The sequence below is a fragment of the Trichosurus vulpecula genome, chromosome 1 (assembly GCF_011100635.1).
Source record: "Trichosurus vulpecula isolate mTriVul1 chromosome 1, mTriVul1.pri, whole genome shotgun sequence".
NCBI classification, from domain to species: Eukaryota; Metazoa; Chordata; class Mammalia; order Diprotodontia; family Phalangeridae; genus Trichosurus; species Trichosurus vulpecula.
In genome coordinates, this window is record NC_050573.1 from 241421581 (window position 1) to 241449574 (window position 27994).

General features: G+C 40.0%; 1 pseudogene; it reads right to left on the bottom strand.

Annotated features, from left to right (window-relative positions):
• Nucleotides 1–228: 228 nt before the first annotated feature.
• Nucleotides 229–27993, bottom strand: LOC118836413 (annotated as a pseudogene).
• Between the last annotated feature and the right edge of the window lies 1 nt (nucleotide 27994).

Sequence of the window (27994 nt, forward strand, 5' to 3'; positions counted from 1 at the left end):
TTAAGTATACAAATATAAGCAAAAAGACTTGTCCTCAAGGAGTTTACATTTTAATGGAGGAATACACAAAAGGGAACTGAAAAAGAGGTGGAGGAGGATGAAGGTAATGGAGGTTCCAGAAGGAAGTCTCCAATGGAAGAAGGAGGTTGGGCCTTTGGGAAGTATTCTCCATGGTATGCAAGTTGCATTGATAAAAGGATTCTCCAGGCTGAGGGGAGGTTGAGGTGCTCAGGGAGGTTCTAGGATGAGACACGGGCAGTGGTGGTCCATCTTTCAAATACATCACTTACAAATATTGTAGGGGTGTGCACATTCAGGCTAGATATGACAACATTTAGGGTACCTTCTAGATCACTTCACCAGGTTTTAGCTGGAAACTATCTACATATTCTTTAGTAACATTTTCTTGGAGTATAACCCAGGGTCAATTTGTATAGTTCTTAGATGAGATGACAGCCAGCCAAATGGTACAGTGGATAGAGTGTCAGACCTGGAGTGAGGTTCTAGCTGTGTGACCCTGGGCAAGTCACTCAACCTTGTTTGCCTTGATTTCCTCACCTGTAAAGTGAGTTGGAGAAGGAAATAGCAAACCACTCCAGTATCCTTGGCAAGAAAACTCCAAACGGGGTCGCAATGTGTCAGAGATGACTGAAAGGACTGAACAACAGATGAGATGACAGCTAAAACTTCTGCAGTTAAAAACAACACTGTCAATCATAGAGTACCAAAAGTCTTTGGAAAGCAGCAACATGACAAAAGTCATAACAAAGTCTGCAGAGACAACTAGAAGACATGTCATGACAATGTAGATCAGTGGTATCAAACTCAGAAAGAAATGAAGGCCACTACACTGTCCATAAAGATCCTTATGAGCTACATGTTGACTTAGAAAACCACATATGAACATTATCTATGTTTTATTGTGTTTTTATTTATTTTGTTAAATATTTCCCAACATTTTAATCTGGTTCTGGCCAACACTGGGGAGTGTTGAGGCCCAAGGGTTACATGTTTGATATCTCTGACTATAGACCGTATCTTAGCTAGGTCAGATGAACCAAATCCTGTTAGCTATGTTAGCTTTAGAAGGTGAGGAAGAAGAATCATAATTTTTTATTTTCAGCAAGAAGGAGATGAAGTTCCATGTCACAAAACCTATGCCATGATGACTGAATGATTTCCTGGGCTTAACTTCACAGTTTTCTAAGAATGTTATTTGGGTATTGCATCTTTTCATCAGGCTAAGGTACATATTGTTATGTGTGATATGATTGGGGCCCCTAGGCCAGGATGGAGAGGCTGGATTGGACCAGGCTGGGTGGGAGGCTGAGACTGAGTGGTGCTCCAGCTACTTTTTGCCTGAGATAACAATGATTATGGCAGCAGTCAGGGGGTGCAATCATGGGACTGAGCTCATGACTCTCCTGGAGAGGCACTGGGGACAAGGGAGGGCCACTTGCCAGGCTACTTCAAACCCAAAGCTCTTGATCCCTCTTAGTTCTCACTCATTTGTTAGCTCTCACAGATGGAGGACAATACTGCTTCCTGACTCACAGGAAACCTGGCCACCCAGTGCTTAGTGGCCAAGCATAGCCAACAATATGATTTTAGCAAAGGCATTTACTAAGGAGTTATATAGTAAGAAGAGTTGGTATAAAACATTTCTTCCAAAGTCTGGGATATATTCTCCTACAAATGTGTCCATGGGGGAGAGGGGACTCAAACTACAACTACAATGGTGATAATGTGCACATATGGGAAATCCATTGAGCAAAAGGATACTTTATAACTCCTGGCCGTGGAAGTCCTTTTCTTCCTTCAGAGAACCCTAAAGTAGCTTCCCATGGATTCAGCTTTCTTAGTAGCTCTCCAAGGTGCTAAGCCTTTCTTGAGTCCATAGCTGAACTTTTCTTGCTATGATGGGTCTTACTTCTTGAAGCTGCCTTTCCTCAAGTGACTATATCTCTGCATATACCAGTCCTTGGTGTGTCTTTCCATTTTCAATTCAGGGTTGCCTTTGTCAGTCACTGCCCCTCTGGTAATATCAAAGCTGCCACCTCACAGGCTCTTTTGCCCTCTTGGAACTCACTAAATCTCCTGGCCATTCTATCTTGGAATAATCATTAACTTAAGATCAGGAATGAAAAACACAAAAAGAGACAAAGAAGTCATATGCTCACATGGTTTCAGGGCAGCTTATCTGTGAAGCGAGGCAGTTGAACTACATGATTGGAAGTCCTTTCAGTCTCAAAATCTATAATGTTTTCCATATTGACCTTTTATATCTTCTATATTTTCTTCTATATGGACTTTTTATATTAAGATTATGTAGACTAGGTCTATTTCCCCTCGTCCTCTGCCCTTTCCCCTCCTGTCATCCTGCTACTTTTTAAAAACTTCATTTAGAGATGCAGTTTTCTGATTGGATGCAGCGGGGAGAAAGGTATTTTTGGATCCTGAAAGTATTCTGATCAGAACTCCAGGCTACGTATAGTACCTTGACATCTTGTGAAAACACTCCTCCCCTTGAATTCCCAAATAACTGTTTGTTTGTTTGTTTGTTTGACAGTCAGTTAACTCAGAGTAGACAAACTCAGGGAAGTTATACAAAATACTGGAAGCATTTGCTAAAATCAGATCCGAAGCAACGCAACTTCATTGTAGTTGGGAAAGAAGTGGAAATGTTAGAATCTGCTGGTGAGCAGACGGTGTGGGTGGTCCATAAATGTACTACATGAACTCCCAGTTAAAAGAATTATTGATAGTCTTGAGAATAATTTTTACTTGGGATATAAAATACATTGATGAAAGGTTCTCTATTTTCTACAGCTGCTCCTAAATTACGGGAGGAAAGCTCTTGTGAGTATAGCAGACAAGTACCAGAAAGATTTGGGTAATCTTTCCATAATATTATAGATCCAAGGCCAACAGGAACTGAACAGTTGCAAGAGATTTGGAACAACCATCTCCCCTAATGCTGAAAGAGGATAGGGAAAGGCTGGTGTATGTGTTAGGAAGATGAAGAAAAGGATTCTCTTAGATCATCCAGCTATGGCAGAAGTAGTGTTTTCCAAGGGGCAACTATGCAGCCACACAGAGAGACAGAGGTGTCTAGGAGAGAGGATAGCACTGGGACAGGAAAGCAAGTAGATCTTAGAGTTAAGCTCTTCATATTTTGAATCCTTAATATCATGAATATGTGTATACAGGGTGAAATGGAGGGAGACTAAAGAAAGAGTCTGCCTCCTCAGATGCCCAGGGCTTGTTTTTGGAATTTACCCTTTTCACATCTGTCTAAAAGGCTAAAGGATAGGCCTCCAAAATAGAACAGGTACTCTAACAACCTTTCTATGGCAAAGGGATCCTGTACTCCCCAGGGTTCCAGAAAAGGAAGGGCACTCACCAGCCTTAAAAATGCCAGCTCTTAGACTTCAGATGAACCTGGAAAGACTTATATGAACTGAGACTGAGAGAAGTGAGCAGAACCAAGAGAACGCTGTACACAGTAACAGCAACACTGTGTGATGAGTAACTTTGATAGACTTAGCTCCTCTCAGCAATGCAAGGACCTAAAACAACTCCAAAACAATCATGATGGAAAATGCCATCCACATCCAGAGAAAGAAATACAGAGACTGAATGCAGAACGAAGCATGCTATTTGCTCTCTTTTTTAGTTTAGTTTGGTTGAGTTTAGTTTTTTCTTTCTCATGGTTCCTCCCATTCGTTCTAATTCTTCTACACAACATGACTAATATGAAAATATGTTTAATAAGAATGTATATGTAGAGCCTATATTGGATTGCATGCTGTCTTGGGGAGGGGGGAGGGAGGAGAGAACGGAGGTGGGGAAAATTTAAAACTTATGAAAGTGAATGTTGGAAACTAAAAATAAATTAATTTATAAAAAAATAAAAAATAAAAAGAATAGTGCCAGGTCTCCATGTGGAACCTGCTTTTGGGATTGACTGAAAAGAGAACTTCTCTTTCACTCTGCCTGGAGAATATATCCTTCCTCTCTGCTCTTGGAAAGGCTAAGAAGGAGATGCAAAAATAGGTTGTAATCACAGCTCTACACACTGGTGGGGCCTTCCTCTACCTGACCTCTACCAGTGCATTGAATTTAACAGAAATTCATTGTAGCATTGGAGAATCTTGCTTGTTTTACTGCCTCTGTAAAGATTCTAAAGGTCCAAGATCATTCATAGAATGGGGCTCAGTGGAGGGATGGAGGGAGAGATGAAGGAAGCAAGGAAGGAAGGGAGAGAGAGAGGAAGGGAGGAGTGGAAAGAGGAAGGAAGGAAGGGAGGAAAGAACGAAGGAAGGGAGGGAGGGAGGAAGGAATAGTTCTGAAGTCCAGAAGTAAGGAACAGGGTCTGCAGAACAATGAAAGCAGGTCAGCCTAGGCTCTAGGAGAAATTCAAACACTTTGAGAAAGGGGACAGGCCTTGTAGAGGACTATTCCATGGTGTGTGGTCCATCAAGGAGGTAGGCTGTAGAGAAAGGCCCTCTAGTGCAGGTGTGCTTGCTAAGGAACCTCTTAGTCTGCAGGGACAATCCCAGACAGAAGCAGGTGTGGTGGGAAGATAGAGTGATTACTATCTGCTCTGGTGAAGGAGAGTATTCCCTGTTTTTTCTTCATTTAAATTTAGTGTTAATAAAACTGCAATGAATGCACTTACTGAGTGTCTGAACCGACCATTTTGATACAAAGGTAAGACACTGTGAGACTGAACCATTTCAAGGGGTGGAGGACAGAACCAAAATATAATTATATTCCACATTTTAATATTGCATCTTCTCCCCTAAATTAGGACTTGGGGAATCAAAGAGAAGGGGATCATGGATATTCTCTCTCTCTCTCTGTTTACCTTTCCCCACTTCATCTCTCTTTCCTTCCTTGGAAAATGGCCTCCATTTCAGTCAAAGCATAGTGTCAGAGATCCTTTTTTTTCACTCATGCACTCAAACCTGTACCACACCTGTTTTTCCTACAAGGCTGATAAATAGATAATCCCTTGTCAGTGCTACACAAAGTGATAAATTCTAGATGGACACAGGCCAGTTTACAAAGCTAAGGCAGAAAGAAGGCATATTTTTTTAAAACTTTAAGATTTTTTATTTTTAGTTTACAACACTAGGTTCTACATAATTTTGAGTTCCAGATTTTCTTCCCCCCTCTCCCCCACTCTCTCCCCAAGATGACGTGGAATCTGATATATCTTCTACATATAACTTCACACTGAAATTATTTACACAATAGTCAAGTTCTAAAGAAGAGTTATGACCAAAGGAATGAATCATGAGAAGGAAGAAGCAGAACCAACCCCCTCCCCCCAACAAAAACAAAAGAGAAAAAAAAACAATGGGGGAAAAAAAGGCAAGCATAAAGTATGCCTCAATCTGGATTCAGAATCCATAGTTCTTTCTCTGGATGTAGATAGTATTCTCCATCGTGAGTCCTTTGGAGTTGTCTTCGCACCTTGTATTGCTGAGAAGAGCAAAGTCTATCAGGGTTAGTCATCACAGAATCCATATATCTGTAGTTGTGTATAATGTTCTCCTGGTTCTGCTCCGCTTGCTCAGCGTTATATCGCGTAGGTTTTTCAGGTTGTTATGAAGTCCATATCATCCCCATTTCTTATAGCACAATAGTATTCCATTACCTTCATATACCACAACTTGTTCAGCCATTTCCCTATTGATGGGCTTCCCCTTTATTTCCTATTCTTTGCTACTACAAAAAGAGCCTTTAAAAATATTTTTGTACATATGGATCCTTTTCCCGCTTGTGTGTTCTCTTTGGGATACAACCCTAGAAGTGGTATTGCTGGGCCAAAGAGTATGAACATTTTTATAGCCCTTTGGGCGTAGTTCCAAATTACTCTCCAGAATGGCTGGATCACTTCGCAACTCCAATAGCAATGTAATGTAACACTGTTCCAATTTTCCCACATCCTCTCCAGCATTTATCATTTTCCTATTTTGTCATTTTAGCCAATCTGACAGGTGAGATGTGGTACCTAAGAATTGTTTTGATTTGTATTTCTCTAATCAGTAGTGATTTCGAGCATTTTTTCATATGCCTATAGATATTTTTAATTTCTTCCTCTGAAAACTGCCTGTTCACATCCTTTGACCATTTCTCAATTGGGGAATGATTTGTATTTATATAAATTTGGCTCAGTTCCCTGTATATTTTAGAGATGAGGCCTTTATCAGAGACACTGGTTATAAAGATTTTCTCCCAATTTTCTGCTTCCCTCCTAATCTTTGTTGCGTTGGCTTTTTTTTTATACAAAAACATAGGATAGGTACATAAGATGCAGAAGTCAATGAATATAGCAATCTACTCTTTAATAAACCCAAAGAATCCAGCTTCTGAGCTAAGAATTCACTATTTCACAAAAACTGCTGGGAAAATTGGAAAATGGTAGGGCAGAAACTGGGCATAGACCAATATCTTATAGCACATACCAAAATAAAGTCAAAATGGTTTCATGATTTAGGAATAAACGCTGATACTATAAGCAATTTGGGAGAGCATGGAATAGTTTACCTATCAGATTTATGGAAAAAAAAAGAATTCATGACACAACAAGAGATGGAGAGCATTACAAAATGCAAAATGGATAATTTTGATTAAGAAGGCATATTTCTGATTGTATAAATAGTCCCCCTAAAGCTCAGTTCAAAGGAAATTTCTTCCCTAAGGGTCCTTTTATTGCTACAGGTGTATGTGTTTCTGTACTCCTGAATAAAAGCTTCTGCTGATCTGTTCTCAAAAATACCAAGCTGTGCTCTCTACCATGGCAGATCCAAGAAAGCGAGGGGCAAAATGACATTTTGAATGGCTGCTATTTGAGGGGAGAGGGTGGCAGATCAGATAGTCTCTGGTTTCAAGGGTCCTCTAGTGACCGGAGGAGATATTGCAGCTCGTTGAAGAGTTTTAGCAACCTGGGCAAGGCAACCTTGGGGTGATGGGAAAAACATAGAAGAGTCCCTCCTGGTGGCTAACTCAGATATAGCATGCTGTGTTGATTCAAACCCCTTGACTGGATTTTTTACCTATGTGACCAGTACATATGAGCCGATATCTCGGGTGACCTCATGTTACAAATGTATGCCACATTATTAAAATGATAGAATATGCTATGGAAAACAGAGAATTCCTAGGGGACGGATGTTGTCACTAAAAACTTTTCTGAAAAGTCACTAGGAGCTTTACAAAATTACCTTCAAGGATATTCTCAGGTAGATATAACCTATTGTTTGATTACTCTGCATTTTTTTTTCATGGTTAGCATAGCACATGTCAAGGAACAAGGGAAGGGAAAAAAATAAACACAGGGCAGCTAGGTGGTACAGTGGGTAGCCTGCCATGCCTGGAGTCAACAAGACTCATCTTCCTGAGTTTAAGTCTGGTCTCAGACACTTACTAGCTGTGTGACCCTGGGCAAGTCACTTAACCCTGTTTGCCTCAGTTTCCTCATCTATAAAATGAACTGGAGAAAGAAATAACAAACCGCTCCAGTATCTTTGCCAAGAAAACCCAAATGGGTTCACAAAGAATAGGACATGACTAAAACGACTGAACAACAACAACAAAATAAAGACAACTGAAAAGGGTAACTGCTTCAAAAATAAAACTTAGTAGTCACAGTCTCAAAAGTCCTTATTTTTACACATTAATAGATATTGCAGCAGATGATCTCAGGAGCTAGGTGGCTCATCCGGTAAGAGCACTACACCTGAGCTCAAATCCCACCTTGGCCACTTACCTTTCTTTGTTTCAGTTTCCTCATCTGTAAAACAGGGCTGGTGTGAGGGTCAAATAAGATAACATACGTACAGACCTACATTATTATACATGCTAGTTAGAGATTATTATTACACAGCCAAAGTTAAAGGGCCAGATAGAAGATCTGTTGGCACATTCACTAGGAATCATAACATTTTAGCGCTTGGGGTAGGGTGGGGTGATTGATCTTAGAGATCATTTAGTCAATTTTCAATCAAAAAGCATTTATTAAGTACTCACTATGTGCCAGGCACTGTGCTAAGCGTGGGGGATATGTCAACACTGAGAGGACAGAGAAACAGAGGTAAGTAGAAAAAGCAATTTGCCCACAGTCTCATAGCTATTTAATGGCAGAGTTAAGATTAGAACCTATGTTTTTCTCAGTCCTGCTTCTGTACACCTTCCCTTTTATCACATTTTCTCTCTTCAAACAACTGCCATGACCTAATTTGTCATTCACTATTATTTCCAAACTAGTTTTAGATTTAATGTAATTGTCACACTTTACTTGCATTTACCAATTTAGGCTTTTAATTTTCTTTTCCATGTTGATCTTTAGTATTCTTTTAAAAACAAAGTTGAATTTTCTTATTTCGCGTAATTAATTTTAATCCGTGACTTTTTGGTATGTTCACTCTGTTTTTGTTTCTAACACTTCTCAATTTAGTATCATCTCTGAATTTCATTAAGATTTTTTTTCTTCTTTTACCACATCATTAAAAAGGTGTTTCTGTCTTCTTTGTACTATTTTTATTTGTGAGAACCTTAATAGTTATTTCCTAGATTTTTAGTTATAAATTTATAATTTTTACCAGTATTTTTAATGTGTCATTCATAAAATTAGAAAGGTACAAAAATTGGCTGTGATATATGGATCCAAATAGATAGAGACAGGAGGCAGCAGAGGTGGTGGAAAAGACACTGGATTGGGAGTCACAGGGCCTGGTTCAAATCTCAATTCTGCCGGATATTGCTTGTGTGACTTTGAACAAATCATTTGCCTTCTCAGTTTCCTCATGTGTTAAATGAGAGGTTGGATTAGAAGATCTCAAGGTCCGTTCCAGTTTTTAATTCTTTGACTCTGTGAATTGTAATGGGATAAATTCCCTGAGTGTGAGCAGTGTCTCTTTTCCTAAGATACCAGATGGAATTGGCTTATAGACTTGGGTAAAGGTAGCTGTTGTAGTTGTTGTTTAAGTTGTGTCTGATTTTTCGGGGACCCAATTTGGGGTTTTCTTGGCAAAGAAACTAGAGTGGTTTGCCATTTCCTTCTCCAGCTCATTTTGCAGATGAGGAATTGAGGCAAAGAGAGTTAAGTGACTTGCCCAGAGTCACACAGCTAGTAAGTATCTGAGGCCAGATTTGAACTTGGGAAGATGAGCCTTCCTGACTTTAGGCCCAGTACTCTTTCTACTGGGCTACTCAGCTGTCCCAGGTAAACATATAGTAAATAAAAAAATTATGGTGATAATAGATGCAACCTATTTAAGTTAACAACATGTACTTCTTTGGTTGAGTGGTTCTGACACAGTTTTCAATTATTAGGAAAACTGCATTAAATCAAGATTTCCTTAATGACCAGGTTCTGTGTTTGTAATACATGGAAAAGTAGGAGGAAATAAAAAATATTAAATCATTCCATGAAAGCTCTTTTCTCTTTAAGAGTGCATTGAAATGATATGTCTGATAGGCAAGGAGAGTAAAGGATTGGTTATTTGAAATTGTCTCCAAAATTTCAGGCAAAAGACCAAATTATTCTTTGAAAATTTGAAATTATTCCATTCTTGGTTACCTTTTGCTTCAGTCATTCAGAGAGTTTTTTCAACACTTTGCTCTTGTTTGTTTGAGAACCCTTGAGCATAAAAATAATGTTTTACACTGAATCTAAAACTACCGGAAATCCTTAGATATGATATTACATTCAAAGAGAGCTTTTCTAAGGATAAATTTCATATTTTAGATATTATAATCTCTGATTGGGGTGCTGCCTTTTGTTTTTATGACAAATGGATTGGCAGGCAAGTAGGTGAGTTGGTGGAAGGTAACAGTAGGAAGCCTATTTGGCTTCTGTCCTGAAATGGTACCATCACGGCTGTTCCTCCCAGCTTTTCTTTCTCAGTGTAGTGAGAAGTATCCTCAGAAGGATGACATGATAGGAGGATACAAGTACAAGTAAGTGGATTCCTACTGTTTAGAGGCATCTCTAAGGCCAGTAATCTCTTTGTTCTGGTCTGATGTTGGGATGAAATGAGGCACTTCTAACTCATTCAACATTTAACACACAGAAATTTATTTTGTCCTAATACAGCAAGGGTAGGAAACTGGGATATAGTGGCACCTTTTTTTTTTTGGACTAGGTAATAGAAGCCATTCTCTGCCTCATTTCTTACCTGCCCTTAATCACTAATTGGGCCTTGCCTCAGTCAAACCAAAACTTGTTAAAGTCCTTTGCTTAAAAAGGTCATCTCCTACTGCATCTAGGGCCACCTCCCCTCTTCCTGATCTACATCTTTTTTTTTTAACATTTTTATTTAAAGTTTTTTTTAAGCATTGGCAACAATTTATTTATTAAATATTTTTAGTTTTCAACATTGATTTTCACAAGATTTTGAGTTACAAATTTTCTCCCATTTCTACCCTCCCCCCACTCCAAGATGGCATATATTCTGATTGTCCCATTCCCAGTCAGCCCTCCCTTCTGTCATCACCACCCCTGCCATCCCCTTCCCTTTACTTTCTTGTAGGGCAAGATAGATTTATATACTCCATTGCCTATATATCTTATTTCCCAGTTGCATGCAAAAACAACTTTTTTTTTGAGCATCTGCTTTTAGAACTTTGAGTTCCAAATTCTCTCCACTCTTCCCTCCCCACCCACCCTCCCTAAGAAGGCAAGCAATTCAACATAGGCCACACATGTATCAATATGCAAAACACTTCCACAATAATCACGTTGTGAAAGACTAACTATATTTTGCTCCTTCCTATCCTGTCCCCCTTTATTCAATTTTCTCCCTTGATCCTGCCCCTTTTCAAAAGTGTTTGCTTTTGATTACCTCCTCCCCCTATCTGCCCTCCCCTCTAACATCCCTCCTTTTTTATCCCCTTCCCCCTACTTTCCTGTCGGGTAAGATACCCAAATGAGTGTGCATGTTATTGCCTCCTCAAGTTAAATCCAATGAGAGCAAGATTCACTCATTCTCCCTCACCTGCCCCCTCTTCCCTTCCAACAGAACAGCTTTTTCTTGCCACTTTTATGTGAGATAATTTACTCCATTCCATCTCCCCCTTTCTCCCTCTCTCAATATATTCCTCTCTCACCCCTTAATTTAATTTAATTTTTTAGATATCATCCCTTCATATTCAACTCACCCTGTGCCCTCCCTCTCTATACATGTATATTACCTTCAATTACCCTAATACTAAGAAAGGTCTCATGAATTACACACATCATCTTTCCATATAGGAATGTAAACAAAACAGTTCAACTTTAGTAAGTCCCTTATGATTTCTTTCTTGTTTACCTTTTCATGCTTCTCTTGATTCTTGTATTTGAAAAATCAAATTTTCTATTCAGTTCTGGTCTTTTCATTGAGAAAGCTTGAAAGTTCTCTATTTTATTGAAAATCCTTATTTTGCCTTGGAGCATTATACTCAGTTTTTCTGAGTAGGTGATTCTTGGTTTTAATCCTAGCTCCTTGTACCTCTGGAATATCATATTCCAAGCCCTTTGATCTCTTAATGTAGAAGCTGCTAGATCTTGTATTATCCTGATTATGTTTCCACAATACTCAAATTATTTCTTTCTGGCTGCTTGCAGTATTTTCTCCTTGACCTGGGAACTCTGGAATTTGGTGACAATATCCTTAGGAGTTTTCTTTTTGGAAACTTTTTAAAGAAGTGATTGGTGGATTCTATTTTACTCTCTGGTTCTAGAATATCAGGGCAATTTTCCTTGATAATTTCTTGAAAGATGATGTGTAGGCTCTTTTTTTGATCATGGCTTTAAGGTAGTATGATAATTTTTAAATTATCTCTCCTGGATCTATTTTCTAGGTCAGTGGTTTTTCCAATGAGATATTTCACAGTCTTCCATTTTTTCATTCCTTTGGTCCTGTTTTATAATTTCTTGATGTCTCATAAATTCAGTAGCCTCCACTTGCTCCAGTCTAATTTTTTTTAAATTTTAATTATTTATTTTTAGTTTACCACACACAGTTCTACATAGTTTTGATTTCCAGATTTTCTCCCCTTCCTCCCCCCTCCCTCCCCAAGACAGCATGGAATCTCATATAACTATCACGTATAACTTCGCATTGAATTAATTTATACACTAGTCAAGTTGTGGAGAAGAATTATGACCAATGGAATGAATCATGAGAAAGAAGAAACAGAACCAGAAAAGAAAAAAAAAACAACCCAAAAACAAAAACAAAAGAGAAGCAAAAAAGGCGAGCATGTAGTGCGCCTCAATCTGTATTCAAACTTCACAGTTCTTTCTCTGGATGAAGATAGCATTCTCCATCGTGAGTCCCCTGGAGTTGTCCTTGCACCTTAGGTTGCTGAGAAGAGCGAAGTATGTCAGGGTTGGTCCTCACAGAATCCATATATCTGTGGCTGTGCACAACGTTCTCCTGGCTCTGCTCTGCTCACTCAGCATTATGTCATTGTCGGGGGCGACACCCCGACCACTGCCTCCACTTACCCTGCCCTCGGGTCTTCGGACGTCTCCGGCTCCTCTCGGGGGACGCGAGAGGAGAATCACCAGGCAGACACCGGAATGCACAAGCAGCTTTATTGCATGGCGTAACAGAAGTCCCACTGACCCTCTCTGGGGCGCGCCTTATATAACCTATCGGGGTGTTCCGGGTTGGCTCCTCCCCAGTTCCTCCCCGAGGGTGGAGCTCCTCCAGTAAGAGCCGCCCCGGTGCTGAGGTGGTGGAAGCCATACAGGCATTGCCACGTCAGCAGGTCCAGACTCCCTGGCGTCTCACTACCCTCTCGGGGGGCCTAGGTCCAGAGCGCCCCTAACATGTCATGTAGGTTTTTCCAGGTTGTTACGAAGTCTGCATCATCCCCATTTCTTATGGCACAATAGTATTCCATCACCTTCATATACCACAGCTTGTTCAGCCATTCCCCAATTGATGGGCATCCCTTTGATTTCCAATTCTTGGCTACCACAAAAAGAGCCACTATAAATATCCTTGTACATATGGGTCCTTTTCCCGCTAGTGTGATTTCTTTGGGATACAACCCTAGAAGTAGTATTGCTGGATCAAAGGGTATGAACATTTTTTTTTTTTGCGTTCTCTACTTTTTATTTTTTTTTAATGCAATTTATTTATTTAACATATTTGGTTTTCAGCATTGATTTTCACAACAGTTTGAATTACAAATTTTCTCCCCATTTCTACCCTCCCCCCCACTCCAAGATGGCTTATATTCTGGTTGCCCTGTTCCCCAGTCAGCCCTCCCCTCTGTCACCCCCCTCCCCTCTCATCCCCTTTTCCCTTCCTTTCTTGTAGGGCAAGATAAATTTCTACACCCCATTGCCTGTGTATCTTATTTTTTAGTTGCATATAAAAACTTTTTTTGTTTTTGAACATCTGATTTTAAAACTTTGAGTTCCAAATTCTCTTTCCTCTTCCCTTCCCACCCACCCTCCCTAAGAAGTTGAGCAATTCAACCTAGGCCACACATGTATTATTATGTATAACCCTTCCACAATACTCATGTTGTGAAAGGCTAACTACATTTTGCTCCTTCCCAACCCATCCCGCTTTATTGAATTTTCTCCCTTGACCCTGTCCCCTTTCCAAAGTGTTTGTTTTGATTACCTCCACCCCCATCTGCCCTCCCCTCCATCATCCCCCTGCCTTTTATTTTTTTTTTAATCTTCCTCCCTCTTCTTTCCTGTGGGGTAAGATACCCAACTGAGTATGTATGGTATTCCCCCTCAGGCCAAATCTGATGAGAGCAAGGTTCACTCATTCCCCCCACACCTGCCCTCTCCCCTCCTCCCATAGAACTGCTTCCTCTTGCCACCTTTATGCGAGATAATCCACCACATTCTATCTCTCCCTATCTCCCTCTCTCAGTATGTTACTCTCTCATCCCTTAATTTCATTTTATTTCTTTTAGATATCTTCCCTTCATCTTCAACTCACCCTGTGTCTGCTCTCTCTCTTTTACATATATATATATATATATATACATGTAAACACATATATATATACACATACATACATATACACATAGATATATACATACATACACATTCAAATATATATATACATAAACATACATATATATATACAAATATATATATGCATATTCCCTTCAACTACCCTAATACTGAGGTCTCATGAATCATACTCATCATCTTTCCATGTAGGAATGTAAACAAAACAGTTCAACTTTAGTAAGTCCCTTGCAATTTCCGTTTCTTGATTACCTTTTCATGCTTCTCTTGATTCTTGTGTTTGAAAGTCAAATTTTCTATTCAGTTCTGGTCTTTTCACTGAGAAAGCTTGAAAGTCCTCTATTTTATTGAAACTCCATATTTTGCCTTGGAACATGATACTCAGTTTTGCTGGGAAGGTGATTCTAGGTTTTAATCCTAGCTCCATTGACCTCCAGAATATCGCATTCCAAGCCCTTCGATCTCTTAATGTAGAAGCTGCCAGATCTTGGATTATTCTGATTGGGTTTCCACAATACTCAAATTGTTTCTTTCTGGCTGCTTGCAGTATTTTCTCCTTGATCTGGGAGCTCTGGAATTTGGCAACAATATTCCTAGGAGATTTCTTTTTGGGATCTATTTGAGGAGGTGATCGATGGATTCTTTCAATTTCTATTTTGCCCTGTGGCTCTAGAATATCAGGGCAGTTCTCCTTGATAATTTCCTGAAAGATGGTATCTAGGCTCTTTTTTTGATCATGGCTTTCAGGTAGTCCAATAATTTTTAAATTATCTCTCCTGGATCTATTTTCCAGGTCAGTGGTTTTTCCAAGGAGATATTTCACATTGTCTTCCATTTTTTCATTCCTTTGGTTCTGTTTTATAATATCCTGATTTCTCCTAAAGTCACTAGCTTCCACTTGTTCCAATCTAATTTTTAAGGTAGTATTTTCTTCCGTGGTCTTTTGGACCTCCTTTTCCCTTTGGCTAATTCTGCCTTTCAAGGCATTCTTCTCCTCATTGGCTTTTTGGAGCTCTTTTGCCATTTGAGTTAGTCTGTTTTTTAAGGTGTTGTTTTCTTCAGTGTATTTTTCAGTATTTTTTTGGGTCTCCTTTAGCAAGTCATTGACTTGTTTTTGATGGTTTTCTCGCATCCTTCTCATTTCTCTTCCCAATTTTTCCTCTACTTCTCTAACTTGCTTTTCCAAATCCTTTTTGAGTTCTTCTATGGCCTGGGGCCAGTTCATGTTTTTCTTGGAGGCTTTTGTTGCAGGCTCTATGACTTTGTTGTCTTCTCTAGGCTGTATGTTTTGGTCATCTTTGTCACCAAAGAAAGAATCCAAAGTCTGAGACTGAATCTGGGCGCATTTTCGCTGCCTGGCCATATTCCCAACCAACTAACTTGACCCTTGAGTTTTTCACCGGGGTATGACTGCTTGTAGACTTACGAGTTCTATGTTCTACGTTTGGGGGGGAGGTGCCAGCTCTGTCAGAGCCGCACTCCTCCTTCCCCAAGGACCCCCAGTCCAGACTGGGCTTAGATCTTCAGCAGGCTGTTGCACTCCTGCTCTGATCCGCCACTTAATTCCTCCCACCAGGTGGGCCTGGAGCCAGAAGTAACAACAGCTGTAGCTGCCCCATCTCCGCTGCCCCCGGGGCTGGAAGCCGAACCGCGAACTCCTTCCACTCCCGCAGCTTTTCCCACTAACCTTCTCCACAGTCTTTGGTGTTTGTGGGTCGAGGGGGTCTGGTAACTGCCGCAGCTCACATATTCAGGGCGCTAGGGCCCCCTCCGCCCGGCTTCTGGTCTGGATCGTCCACGCCGCTCAGGCTGGGCTCTCCTCCACTCCGTTCCCAGCTCCCAGCTCCCAGCTCCGTGTGGAATAGACCTCACCCAGAGACCATCCAGGCTGTCCTGGGCTGGAGCCCTGCTTCCCTCTGCTGTTCTGTGGGTTCTGCCGTTCTAGAATTGGTTCAGAGCCATTTTTATAGGTTTTTGGAGGGACTCGGGTACGGAGCTCACTCTAGTCCGTGCTTACCAGCCGCCATCTTGGCTCCGCCCCCGGGTATGAACATTTTTATAGCCCTTTGGGCATAGTTCCAAATTGCTCTCCAAAATGGCTGGATCAGCTCACAACTCCACCAGCAATGTAACAATGTTCCAATTTTCCCACATCCTTTCCAGCATTTATCATTTTCCTGTTTTGTTAGTTTAGCCAATCTGACAGGAGAGATGTGGTATCTAAGAGTTGTTTTGATTTGCATTTCTCTAATCAGTAGTGATCCAGAGCATTTTTTCATATGCCTATACATAGCTTTAATTTCTTCCTCTGAAAACTGCCTGTTCATATCCTTTGACCATTTCTCAATTGGGGAATGGCTTGTATTTCTATATATTTGGCTCAGTTCCCTGTATATTTTAGAAATGAGGCCTTTATCAGAGAAACTAGTTGCAAAGATTTTCTCCCAATTTTCTGCTTCCCTCCTAATTCTTGTTGCATTGGCTTTTTTTGTACAAAAACCTTTCAATTTAACATAATCAAAATTATCTATTTTGCATTTTGTAATGCTCTCTATCTCTTGTTGGGTCATGAATTCTTTACTTTTCCATAAATCTGATAAGTAAACTATTCCTTGCTTTCCCAAATTACTTATAGTATCAGCTTTTACTCCTAAATCAGGAACTCATTTTGACTTTATTTTGGTGTATGGTGTGAGATATTGGTCTATGCCCAGTTTCTGCCCTACCATTTTCCAGTTTTCCCAACAGTTTTTGTGAAATAGTGAATTATTAGCCCAGAAGCTGGCCTCTTTGGGTTTATCAAAGAGTAGATTGCTAAACTTGTTGATTTCTCCTACTTGTGTACCTATCCTATTCCACTGATCCACACCCCTATTTCTTAACCAGTACCAGGCAGTTTTGATGACTGCTGCTCTGTAGTACAGTTTAATATCTGGTATGGCAAGGCCACCTTCTCTAGCATGTCTTTTCATTAATACCGTAGATATTCTAGACCTCTTGTTTTTCCAGATGAATTTTATTATTATTTTTTCCAGCTCAGTAAAATAATTTTTTGGTAGTTCGATTGGTATGGCACTGAATAGATAGATTAATTTAGGTAAAATTGTCATTTTTATTATGTTAGCTCGGCCTAACCATGAGCAACTGATATTTTTCCATTTATTTAGATCTGATTTTATTCGCATGAAAAGTGTGTCATAGTTATGTTCATATAGGCCCTGGGTTTGTCTTGGCAAATAGACTCCCAAATATTTTATAGTGTCTATAGTAACTTCGAATGGAATTTCTCTTTCTATCTCTTGCTGTTGGGCTTTGTCAGTAATGTATAGGAATGCTGAGGATTTATGTGCGTTTATTTTATATCCTGCAACTTTGCTAAAGTTGTTTATTATTTCAAGTAGTTTTTTACTTGATTCTCTAGGGTTCTCTAAATAAATCATCATATCATCTGCAAAAAGTGATAATTTAGTTTCTTCTTTTCCTATTCTAATTCCTTCAATTTCTTTTTCTCCTCTTATTGCTACAGCTAAAGTTTCTAGTACCAAATTGAATAATAGGGGTGATAATGGACATCCTTGTTTCACCCCTGATCTTATTGGGAATGCGTCTAGCTTATCCCCATTACAGATAATGCTTGTCGATGGTTTTAGGTAGATACTATTTATAATTTTGAGGAAGGTTCCACTTATTCCTATGCTTTCTAGTGTTTTTAATAGGAATGGGTGTTGTACTTTGTCAAAGGCTTTTTCTGCATTTATTGAGATGATCATATGGTTTCTGCTAGTTTTGTTGTTGATATGGTCAATTATGCTAATAGTTTTCCTAATATTGAACCAGCCTTGCATTCCTGGAATAAATCCTACCTTGTCATAGTGTATTATTCTCATGATGATTTGCTGCAATCTTTTTGCTAATATTTTATTTAAAATTTTTGCATCAATATTCATTAGAGAAATTGGTCTATAATTTTCTTTCCCTGTTTTGACTCTACCTGGTTTGGGTATTAGTACCATATTTGTGTCATAAAAAGATTTTGGTAGGACTCCTTCTTCACCTATTTTCCCAAGTAGTCTACAAAGTATAGGAATTAGTTGTTCTTTAAATGTTTGATAGAATTCACATGTAAAACCATCTGGCCCTGGAGATTTTTTCCTAGGGAGTTCATTGATGGCATATTCAATTTCTTTTTCTGAGATGAGGTTATTAAGAAATTTTACTTCCTTTTCTGTTAGCCTGGGCAGTTTATGTTTTTGTAGATATTCATCCATATCTCTAAGGTTGTCAAATTTATGGGCATGCAGTTGGGCACAATAATTTCTAATTGTTGTTTTGATTTCCTCTTCATTAGAGGTGACCTTACCCTTTTCATTTTTGATACTGGAAATTTGATTTTCTTCTTTCTTTTTTTTAATCAAATTGGCCAAAGGTTTATCAATTTTATTGGTTTTTTCATAAAACCAGCTCTTTGTTTTATTTATTAATTCAATAGTTTTCTTGGTTTCAATTTTATTAATCTCTCCTTTGATTTTCAGAATTTCTAATTTGGTATTTAATTGGGGGTTTTCAATTTGCTCTTTTTCTAGCTTTTTCAGCTGTATGCCCAGATCATTGATCTTATTTTTCCCTATTTTATTCATGTAGGCATTTAGGGATATAAAACTTCCCCTAAGAACTGCTTTTGCTGCATCCCATAAGTTTTGGTATGTTGTTTCATTATTGTCATTCTCTTGAATGAAGTTATTAATTGTTTCTCTGATTTGTTCTTTGGCCCACTCATTCTTTAGAATTAAGTTATTTAGTTTCCAATTAGTTTTTAGCTTATTTTTCCATGGTTCTTTATTAAAATGATTCTGATTGCATCATGATCTGAAAAGGATGCTTCAACTACTTCTGCCTTTCTGCACTGAATTGTGAGGTTTTTATGCCCTAGTACATGGTCAATTTTTGAGTATGTGCCATGTACTTTTGAGAAGAAAGTATATTCCTTTTTATCCCCATTCAGTTTTCTCCAGAGGTCTATCATATGTGCCTTTTCTAAAATTCTGTTTACCTCCTTAGCTTTTTTCTTATTTATTTTCAGGTTAGATTTATCAAGTTCAGAAAGGGGGAGGTTGAGGTCTCCCAATATTATACTTTTGCTGTCTATTTCTTCCTGTACCTCCCTTAACCTCTCTCCTCTAAGAATTTGTATGCCTTACCACTTGGTGCATATATGTTAAGCAATGATATTGCTTCATTGTTTATGGTGCCTTTTAGCAGGATGTAGTGTCCTTCCTTATCTCTTTTAATTAAATCTATCTTTACTTTTGCTTTATCTGAGATTAGGATTGCTACACCTGCTTTTTTTACTTTAGCTGAGGCACAATGTATTTTACTCCAGCCTTTTACCTTTACCCTATGTGTATCCCCCCATTTCAAATGCGTTTCTTGTAAACAGCATATTGTAGGATTATGGTTTTTAATCCATTCTGCTATCTGCTTCTGTTTATGAGAATGTTCATCCCCTGCACGTTCAGAGTTATGATTTCTATCTGTGTCTTTTTCTCCATCCTGTTTCCCCTGTTTATGCTTTTATTTCTCCCTTTCCCCTTCTCCTCCTCAACAAAGTTTTGCTTTTGACCTCCGCCTTCCTCAGTTTACCCTCCCTCTTTGTTCTCCTCCCTTATCTTACCATTTCCCACTTGCTACTTCTCCTCTCCCTTCTGACCACCCTCCTCCCTTTTTCCCCTCTTCCCCTCCTACTTCCTGTAGGACAAGTTAGATTGCTAAACTTATCAGGGTATGTTATTCCCTTCTTGAACTAGATCAGATGACAGTAAAGCACAAATACTGCTCTTCTCCCTCCCTTCTTTCCCTCTACTATAATATGTTTTTGTGCCACTTCATTTGGTGTAATTTACCCTTTTCTACTACCTCCTTACCGCTCCTCTCATAGCCCTCCCTTTATATCTCTTACTTATATTTTATATCTTTACATCAGTTAATTTATACAGGCATTCACAACCTGTGTGTATCGCTTTCAATTGTCATAATAGCTGTACCATTCTCAAGACTGACTTATATGTGTGTGTGTATATATATATATATATATATAAAACATACATAAGATGATATAATCCCACATAAAGATGTAAACAACCTGTCCTTATTGTTTAATAAGGTTTGTGGGGTTTTTCCCCCAGGTTACCTTTTTCTGTCTCACTTGAGTTTTGTATTTGGAGATCAAATTTTCCATTGAGTTCTGGCCTTTTCATCAGGAAGGTCTGGAATTCCCTTATTTCATTGAATGTCCATCGCCTTGCCTGAAAAATTATGCTTAGTTTTGCTGGGTAGTTGATCCTTGGTTGTAGTCCCAGCTCCTTTGCCCTTCGGAATATCATATTCCAATTTCTCCTGTCTTTTAATGTGGAAGCTGAGAGATCCTGCGTGATCCTGACTGTAGTTCCACGATATTTGAATTGCTTTTTTTGGGCTGCTTGCAGTATTTTCTCCTTGAGTTTATAGTTCTCAAATTTGGCTATAATATTTCTTGGTGTTTTCAGTTTCGGATCTCTTTCAGGGGGTGATCGGTGAATTCTTTCAATGACTATTTTGCCCTCTGGTTCTAGGACCTCTGGGCAGTTATCTTTGATAATTTCTTCGAAGATACTGTCAAGGCTCCTTTTTTCATCGTGGATTTCCGGTAGACCAATAACTCTTAAATTGTCTCTCCTGGATCTATTTTCCAGGTCCGTTGTTTTCCCAATCAGGTATTTCACATTTTTTTCTATTTTTTCATTCTTAACGTTTTGCTTTACTACTTCCTGGTGCCTCATAGATTCATTAGCTTCCACTTGCTCAACTCTAATTTTTAATGAGTTAGTGTTTTCATTTTGCTTTTGAGTCTCCTTTTCCATTTGGTTGATTTTACCTCTCAGGGTGTCATTTTCTCTCTTTAGATTCTGTATCTCCATAGCCATTTCACCAATCTTATTCTTTAGGGACTTGATTTCGTCTTCTTTTAGCTCCCTAATTTGGTTTTTAAAATCCTCCTTTAGCTCTTCCAGCCATGCTTTTTGGGCTGGAGACCAGTTCATATTACCTTTTGAGGTATCAGACATGTCTATAGTGTCATTGCTGTCCTCTTCCATATTGATATTTTGATCCTGCCTGTCTCCATAAAAAGAATCTATTGTCCTCAGTTTTTTTTTGTGTTCTTCTTCATGTTTGTTTTTTTGCCTTTTCCTGGCGTTACAACGAATTTCTATCTTTGGGCCTCAGGACTCTGTCCCAGCTTTCTTATTCTGGGGCTTGTGAGTCTAGAATTATAGCCTTCAGTTTCCTGAGGTGTGGGGAGGGGTCTGGCTCCCTGGCGTCTCACTCCCTATCGGTGCTCTCCAGCACTTGCTTATCAGCAATGGTCTCAGCTGTTTGTTGTTTGAGCTGATGACTGGCACTTCCCCTGGGGGAGCAAGATTATGTCTGGGCTCCTGGTGTTGACCCCTGCCGACTCTGCCCCTCTGGGACTAATGAGCTTCTACTATTTGTCCTGTGAGGCCCCACTACTTTCTCCTCTGTTTCAGTTCTCTTTTTTTTTCCCTGAGGAATTCTCTGGGTGAGGGGGGGAGGGATTAGAGCCGTTTACCTGGCCATTGAGTCTTCCGGAAGTTCAAGAAGCGAAGTGCCTGGGCTGGAAGCATCAGGATTTGGTGTTTTCCCGGCCAGTGGCATTGTGCTGCCTCTCTTGCTCCCACAGACTGCCGTCCTGTGTTGGGAGTCCTGGGGATCTCCGCCAGTTTCGGGCGCCCAGCTTTCTCCCAGCCTGTCTCCCACGTGGATTTCCCGGCCAGCCGCTTCCGCTTTTGTCTGGAGCAGCTCCGCAGCCGAGCACTCTCCGAGCCTACAGGTTCATGTCTTCAGTCTTTCAGACTCTCCCGGCTCGGAAATTGGCCCCACGCAGACTGCTCGTGGTTTCTGACTCTCTCAAATCTGCTCAAATTCACTTTTTTATGGGAATCTGACAGACCTTGTGAGAGAGCTCTGGTAAGACGCTGCCTTCATGCGGCCATCTTGGCTCCGCCGCAGTCTAATTTTTAAGGTAGTATTTTCTTCAGTGGTCTTTTGGACTTCCTTTTCCATTTGGTTAATTCTGCCTTTCAAGGCATTCTTCTCCTCATTGGTTTTTTGGAGCTCTTTTGCCATTTGGGTTAGTCTATTTTTTTAAGGTGTTATCTTCTTCAGTATTTTTTTTGGGTCTCCTTTAGCAAGTTGACTTATTTTTCATGATTTTCTTGTGTCACTCTCATTTCTCTTCCCAATTTTTTCTCTACTTCTCTTACTTGATTTTCCAAATCCTTTTTGAGCTTTTCCATGGCCTGAGACCAATTCATTTTTTTCTTGGAGGCTTTTGATGTAGGCTCTTTGACTTTGTTGACTTCTTCTGGCTCTGTGTTTCAATCTTCTTTGTCACCAAAAAAGATTCCAAAGTCTGAGTCTGAGTCTGAGTCCTTTTTCACTGCCTGGTAATGTTCCCAGCCAACTACCTGACCTTTGAGCTTTTTTGTCAGGGTATGACTGCTTGTAGAGTAGAGAGTACTTTGTCCCAAGCTTTAGGGGCCTTGTGCTGCTGTTTTCAGAGCTACTCCTACTCTACTGTCACTGCAAGCTCTGCCACATCAGCACTCCTCCTCCCCCAAGAAATGCCAACCAGGACCTTGACCCAGATTCAAGCAGGGCAAAGCAAGAGAACCCTGTGCTCCCTGCACTCCCACTCTCATCTGCTGCTTGATTCTTCCTACCACATGGGCCGGGGACTCTAGAAGCAGCTGATGCTGGAGCTTTGGAAACAGCTGCAGGAACTTCCTGCTGCTGCCACTGCCACTGCCCAGGGCTGGGGCCAGACCACACTTACCCCAATCCAGCAGTTTTCCCACTAACCTGCTGGGTTGTCTTTGGCGTTTATGGGTTGAGAAGTCTGATAACTGCTACAGCTCAGTGATTCATGGCCCTAAGGCCTGCTCAGGCCCAGTCCTTGTCTGGTCTGTCCTGGTGCAGCCCATGTTGGGCTGAGCTCCACTCCCAACACTGTGCGATAGTCCATTCCCAGCAACCATCTAGGCTGTCCTGGGCTGGAGACCTGCTTCCCTCTGCTATTTTGTGGGTTCCACAGCTCTAGAATTTGTTCAGAGACATTTTTTACACAGGTGTTTGGAGGAATTTGGGGGAGAGCTTAAGTGAGTCCCTGCTTTCCAGCTGACATCTTGGCTCCACCCCCCTCCTGATCTACATCTTGCCACTGGACCCAGATGGCTCTGGAGGAGAAAGTGGGGCTGGCAACTTTGCACAGCCCTCTCTCACTTAATCCAATTCACTTGCATGTCATGGCATCACCTCCCTGATGTCATGGCCCTGTTCAAGAATGAAGGACAAACAACAATCTCTATGAGTAGTAGTAGGCGCTGCCCTGCTGGAACTGGCCAGTTGGTCAATATAGCTCTCTCTTACATGCTCTCTGTCTCTCTCTTTCTCTCTCTCTGTCTCTGTCTCTCTCTGTCTCTCTCTCTCCATCTCTCTCATTCTCTCTCTCTGTCTGTCTGTCTCTCTCTTTTTCTCTCCCCCCCATTCCCTCCTTCCCTCCCTTCCTTCTTTCCTTTCCCTTCCTTCTGTCCGCATAGGGTAGTATACCCTTACCTACTAGTGCTCTGCCCAAAGGAATATAAATTTTGATCACTGAAACCTTGTAAGATATCTTAGGGTTTATGGGCTAGATTTTTTTCATAAGGACCTTGCCTTTAACCTAAATCACTGTGATTCTCATTGAGCTCTTCTGGTCTCAATCCCCAGTCTCCAGATGGAAACGCATCTGGTCAGCAGGGCAGGATAAGGTCACTCTCTTGGACTTCAGAAATCCACCCAGTCTTAGAGACCCAGACACCATGTGGCTGGGACTTTTTATACCCTTAGACGACAAGGTAGCTGCATCAGGGGACTCAGCATCAATGAGGTCTAGGGCGCAGCTTTGCCCTACCAGTGGTGGGGAACCTTTGGCCTTGAGGCAACATGTGGCCCTCTTAGGTCCTCCAGTGTGGCCCTTTGACTGAAAGTCATATGTGGCCTCAAGCCTGCAGGTTCCCCACCCCTGCTCTAGGCCTACCCCAGGCTGGCTGAAAGTAGAGTGGGTGGGAAGGAAACTGTGGGGGCCAATCTTGTAGGCCAATCACGGTGGGGAGTGGGAATAGGGAGGGGGGTTGCCCCACCCACTCACCCTAGGGGACTTTTGTCTTGTTTTAGGTAATACTTCCCCATATTGTGGGAGGGAGGAAAGAAGGTGAATCAAGCAAAGAAACGCTGGTCCTTTGTCTCTTACTTTCGAGGAGTTAATAAGAAAAGATAGCACATACAGCAGAATGGTGTCCAGGGAAGAGTATTTTGAATATGAAAATCAGAGAGATGATGACTGGAGTCAGGAATAGTAGTATTGACTTTACTACTATCCTCAGAGCTCAATTTGGAAAGGCAGGAGCATAATATGAACATAGCTGGGATTTGTGTGTGTGCATGTGGTGGTGGTGGTGGTGGTGGTGCTGGGAATGTCAGGGCAAGGTAAAAGTGAATACTCACCAATCAGAAACTCTTGAGTCCCACAATGGGAGCTATAGTTCCAGGTCAGAAGTGCAGAAGCATGCCAACTTAAGGACACCAGACAAATGATTGTCCAGATTATTCAGCCTTTCCTTGGAGATATCCAACGAAGGAGAACCCATTACCTCCAAAGGCAATGTATTCCACTTTTGGACAGCCTTAATTGTTAGGAAGTTTTTCCTTGCATCAAACCTAAATTTGCGGGGCTTTTGCAGCTTCTACTCACTGGTCCTCCTTTTGTCCATTAGCGAAAAGGAGAACAAATCTGATGCTATCTCCATGTGATTGACCTTCAAATAATTGAAGATAGTTACCTCATCCCCTGAAGTTATATTTTCTCCAGGTTAAACATCCCAACTTCCTTCAACTAAACTGAGCCAACATAATAAAAATTACAATTCTACCTAAATTTATTCTGTGCCATATCAATCAAACTACGAAAAAATATTCTATAGAGCTAGAAAAAATAATAAAATTCATCCAGAAGATCAAGAATATCAAGGGAATCAATGAAAAAAAATGTGAAGGAAGGTGACCCAGCAATACAAGATCTCAAACCACATTACAATGCAGTAATCATCAAAACAGTCTGGTACTGGCTAAGAAATAGAGTAGTGGACCAGTGGAATACATTAGGTACACAATAAACAGTAGTAAATGATCATAGTAATCTAGTGTTTGATAAACCCCAAGACCTAAACTTTTGTGAGAAGAATTCACTGTATGACCAAACTTGCTGGGAAAACTGAAAAGCAGTCTGACAGAAACTAGGTATAGACCAATATCTTATACCATATATCCAGATAAGGTCAAAATGGGTACTTGATTTAGATTTAAAGGGTGATATAAGCAAATTAAGGGAACATGGCATATTTTACCTTTTAGATATATGGATAAGGGAAGAATTTATGACCAAACAAGAGACATTAGGAGATGTAAAATGGGCAATTTTGAGTACATTAAATTAAAAAGGTTTTGCAGAAACAAACCCAAAGGGCTATAAAACTGTGCCTATCTTTTGATCCAGCAATATCTCTACTAGGTCTGTATCCTGAAGAGATCAAAGAAAAAAAGAAAAGGACCTATATGTACAACAATATTTATAGCAATGCTTTTTGTGGTGGCAAAGAATTGGAAATTGAGGGGATGAATAACACATTGTGGTATATGATTATGAAGCAATACTGTTGTGCCATAAGAAATGATGAGCAGGATACTTTTAGAAAAACTCGGGAAGACTTATATTGAACTGATGCAAAGTAAAGTGAGCAGAACCAGGAGACCATTGTATGCAGTAATAGCAGCATACAATTATCAGCTGTGAATTGCTTAGCTATTCTAAGCAGTACAATGATCCAAGACAAATCTGAAGGACTTAAGATGAAAAATGCTCTCCCTCTTCAGAGAAAGAACTGATGGAATCTGAATGCAGTTCAAAAGCATACTTTAAAAAAACTTTAATTTTTGTTTTCTTTTTCAACATGGCTAATATGGAAATATGTTTTGTGTGACTGTACATATATAATCTATATCAAACTGCTTGCCTTCTTAAAGTCTCAAAGTTGGGGAGGGGACAGGGAGGGAGAGAATTTGGTACTCAAAATTAAAAAAAAAACCCTAATGTTAAAAATTTTTTATCCCTGTGACTAACTCATTGTAGACTTGGCAGGTATCTGACTTACAGAAGGCGGATATGTTCAGACAAGAAATGTATGAGCTGGTACAGGGATGAAAAGCCTGAAATCACATGGTTTAAAAATGCCTGCAAAGCTGAGAGAGTCAATTTGGTGATACACCATGGGAAACATATGATGTATTCAGCAATCCTACAATTCATGAGAAAGGGGAGAAGTCAACAGAGTTGGTGGTTTGGGCAGATGCCAGGTTACAGAGATTGATTTGTAGGGAAGCAATGGCACCTGAAAATGAAGATATGGTCTGCTTCTATGAAGAGAAGTATGGTATATAGGGATAGGACAGGAGGAGCCTTTTCTGTACTTGAAACATAGTAGATACTACCACATTTCTACCATTTGATGAATATAGTACATAAGATGCACGAGTATGCAGTTGCAGAGAGGGATTCCCAATGGGAGGTCCAACATGGATTAACTCTAAAGGAGCTTCTTCTGTAGCACAAGAAGATAGTCAACACGAGATAGATTATTAATAAAGATTCAAGGACAAAAATTTACTGAAAATCTGTTGAAATATGGAATTGTAAACAAAACAGTTCTATTTGTACAGAGGTAAGATCAAGAGAACAGAGATTACAACAGTCTGATGCAAAATAACCTCCAGGACAACAGAAGCAAAGAAGCAAAATTATCTTCTGTTACAGCTGTGGCCTGGATGGATACAGGAATGATAAATGCACCCAAGAGGAATGTAGGGTGGGTGTGTGAGAAGCTGAATTTCAAAGACTAAGCACTGAATAATGAAGATGGAGTGATGGAGGTTTTCCCAGACTGCAAGGAATAAGCATAACTTTATCACATGTCAGACCACGGCAATTTGATACATTAAAATACCATTAAAACAGAGAGACACAGAGAAGTATAACTACTTTATGCTTTAAATGATTTTAAATGTTTTTTGAAAGGTCAAAATGAAACACTTTTGGTTTGTTTTTTTTTTTTACAAAGGTTTGCAAAGTGCTTTACACATTGACCTCATTCGATCCTCAAAACAACCATAAAATGCCAAGTGCTTTGCAATATTTTTAAAAAAATGCTGCTGCGAATGTTTTTGTATATATGTTACTCTGTACATATTTATGTGTATAAATACATATGTATATACACACATATGTGTGCATCCCTGTCTTTAATTTCCTCGAGGTATATGCCCCAAAGTATTCCCCTAAGTTTCCAGTTCCAAGAAAATAAAATGTATATATGTGTGTGTATATATCTATATCTACATATCTGTATATCCCTCTCTTTAATTGCCTCGAAGTATATGCCTCAAAATATTCCCCTAAGTTTCCAGGTCCAAGAAAATAAAATGTATATATTTATGTGTGTATATATCTGTATCTACATAGCTATATATCCCTCTCTTTAATTGCCTCGAAGTATATGCCTCAAAGTATTCCCGTATTTTCTGGAAGTTTCCGGTTTTAAGAAAACAAAATATATTTTCAACAAGGGCTTTGCCAGACCATACGTCCAGCTCCCTATTTTGAAAAACGGTCACTATCCCTTCACCTCGTGACAGTCTACCAGTAAGCCCATTAAAAAATCAGGACACGTCTGCAGCCCCGCCCTCTTCCGCTCATAGCCAATAGGGCACCGCAGAGCCAGCCTGCTGCTCCGTGGTGCAAATCTGATGGCGAACACGGCGGTCCAGCGCGCATGTCTGATCATT